The sequence below is a fragment of the Sinocyclocheilus rhinocerous genome, unplaced genomic scaffold (assembly GCF_001515625.1).
Source record: "Sinocyclocheilus rhinocerous isolate Xijiao unplaced genomic scaffold, SAMN03320098_v1.1 scaffold1467, whole genome shotgun sequence".
Taxonomy (NCBI): Eukaryota; Metazoa; Chordata; class Actinopteri; order Cypriniformes; family Cyprinidae; genus Sinocyclocheilus; species Sinocyclocheilus rhinocerous.
In genome coordinates, this window is record NW_015647960.1 from 5,618 (window position 1) to 8,369 (window position 2,752).

Sequence of the window (2,752 nt, forward strand, 5' to 3'; positions counted from 1 at the left end):
ATAATAAAGCAATTAAATAAGTAAATAAGAATGCTAAAATAAGTTCTAGGTTTGTAGTTCTTTATGAAGAGTTCAGATGCAAAAGCCTCTAAGTACGTCTGACGTTTTTCTTTAAAATTAGCATTTCTTTCTGGCTACTATGTATAGGTATCTATGTAAGTACTGGTACTTCTGAATGGGTTGAGGCTGGGAATTAGTGCATTTGAATATAGTGCATATATAGGTGCATCTCAATAAATTAGAATGTCGTGGAAAAGTTTATTTATTTCAGTAATTCAACTCAAATTGTGAAACTTGTGTATTAAATAAATTCAATGCACACAGATTGAAGTAGTTTAAGTCTTTGGTTCTTTTAATTGTGATGATTTTGGTTCACATTTAACAAAAACCCACCAATTCACTATCTCAACTAATTAGAATATGGTGACATGCCAATCAGCTAATCAACTCAAAACACCTGCAAAGGTTTCCTGAGCCTTCAAAATGGTCTCTCAGTTTGGTTCACTAGGCTACACAATCATGGGGAAGACTGCTGATCTGACAGTTGTCCAGAAGACAATCATTGACACCCTTCACAAGGAGGGTAAGCCACAAACATTCATTGTCAAAGAAGCTGGCTGTTCACAGAGTGCTGTATCCAAGTATGTTAACAGAAAGTTGAGTGGAAGGAAAAGGTGTGGAAGAAAAAGATGCACAACCAACCGAGAGAACCGCAGCCTTATGAGGATTGTCAAGCAAAATCGATTCAAGAATTTGAGTGAACTTCACAAGGAATGGACTGAGGCTGGGGTCAAGGCATCAAGAGCCACCACACACAGACGTGTCAAGGAATTTGGCTACAGTTGTCGTATTCCTCTTGTTAAGCTACTCCTGAACCACAGACAACGTCAGAGGCGTCTTACCTGGGCTAAGGAGAAGAAGAACTGGACTGTTGCCCAGTGGTCCAAAGTCCTTTTTTCAGATGAGAGCAAGTTTTGTATTTCATTTGGAAACCAAGGTCCTAGAGTCTGGAGGAAGGGTGGAGAAGCTCATAGCCCAAGTTGCTTGAAGTCCAGTGTTAAGTTTCCACAGTCTGTGATGATTTGGGGTGCAATGTCATCTGCTGGTGTTGGTCCATTGTGTTTTTTGAAAACCAACGTCACTGCACCCGTTTACCAAGACATTTTGGAGCACTTCATGCTTCCTTCTGCTGACCAGTTTTTTGAAGATGCTGATTTCATTTTCTAGCAGGATTTGGCACCTGCCCACACTGCCAAAAGCATCAAAAGTTGGTTAAATGACCATGGTGTTGGTGTGCTTGACTGGCCAGCAAACTCACCAGACCTGAACCCCATAGAGAATCTATGGGGTATTGTCAAGAGGAAAATGAGAAACAAGAGACCAAAATATGCAGATGAGCTGAAGGCCACTGTCAAAGAAACCTGTGCTTCCATACCACCTCAGCAGTGCCACAAACTGATCCCCTCCATGCCACGCCGAATTGAGGCCGTAATTAAAGCAAAAGGAGCCCCTACCATGTATTGAGTACATGTACAGTAAATGAACATACTTTCCAGAAGGCCAACAATTCACTAAAAATGTTTTTTTTTTTATTGGTCTTATGAAGTATTCTAATTTGTTGTGAATTGGTGGGTTTTTGTTAAATGTGAGCCAAAATCATCACAATTAAAAGAACCAAAGACTTAAACTACTTCAGTCTCTGTGCATTGAATTTATTTAATACACGAGTTTCACAATTTTAGTTGAATTACTGAAATAAATGAACTTTTCCACGACGTTCTAATTTATTGAGATGCACCTGTATATATATATATATACAGTATATATACGCATATGTGTGTGTGTGTGTGTGTGTGTATAGATATATGTGTATATCAGTGGTCAAACCTGCTTTCCTGCAGTCCGTGTTCTTCTGACTATTTTGTAGCAAGTAACGAATTTGCTTCGGTGAAATGTATCAGAGTAAAAGTATACATTTTAATTAGGAAATGTAGTGGAGTAAAAGTAAAAGTTGACTGAAATATAAAAACTCAAGTAAAGTACAGATACTCCCAAAAAATACTTAAAGGGTTAGTTCACCCAAAAATGAAAATTAGCCCATAAATTACTCGCCCTCAAGGCATCCTAGGTGTATATGACTTTCTTCTTTCAGACGAATCCAGTCGGAGTTATATTAAAAATTGTCTTTGATCTTTCAAGCTGTTTAATGGCAGTTAGCGGGTATTGCAATGCTTCAGTCCAAAAGAAGTGAAATAAAAAGCGCCCAACCATAAAAGAAGTGTCTCACATGGCTCCTGGGGGTGAACAAAGGCCTCCTGTAGCGAATCGATGTGTTTTTGAACGTAATAATCACTTTAATCTAGCTTGCGCCAACACACTGCATGAAAAGAGTGATTTTCGTCAGTTAACAGCACTGTAAATTGCCGTGGAAGTTTCAGGTTAACGACTGTTCACGGGAATGTTCAGGCAACACAGATAATTGTCGGGAACTGCCGATAACTGAGGTGGAATTGACACCCCCCTGCTGCCTATTCCCTTGGCCTAGGTGAAGCTTTCATATGTAAATGACTATATTGTGAGCTACAAATGCAAACCAGGGTAGTGTGGGGATGAACTCACTGATCAGGAGGTGATACTTTTGTAAATAATGGGCAAATTACTCAAATGTAAAGAAAATTATTAAATTGTTGCTTTAATTTTAATTTCAAATTGAATTTGAATTTTAAATGCTGTTATTCTTGACTTCATTCAT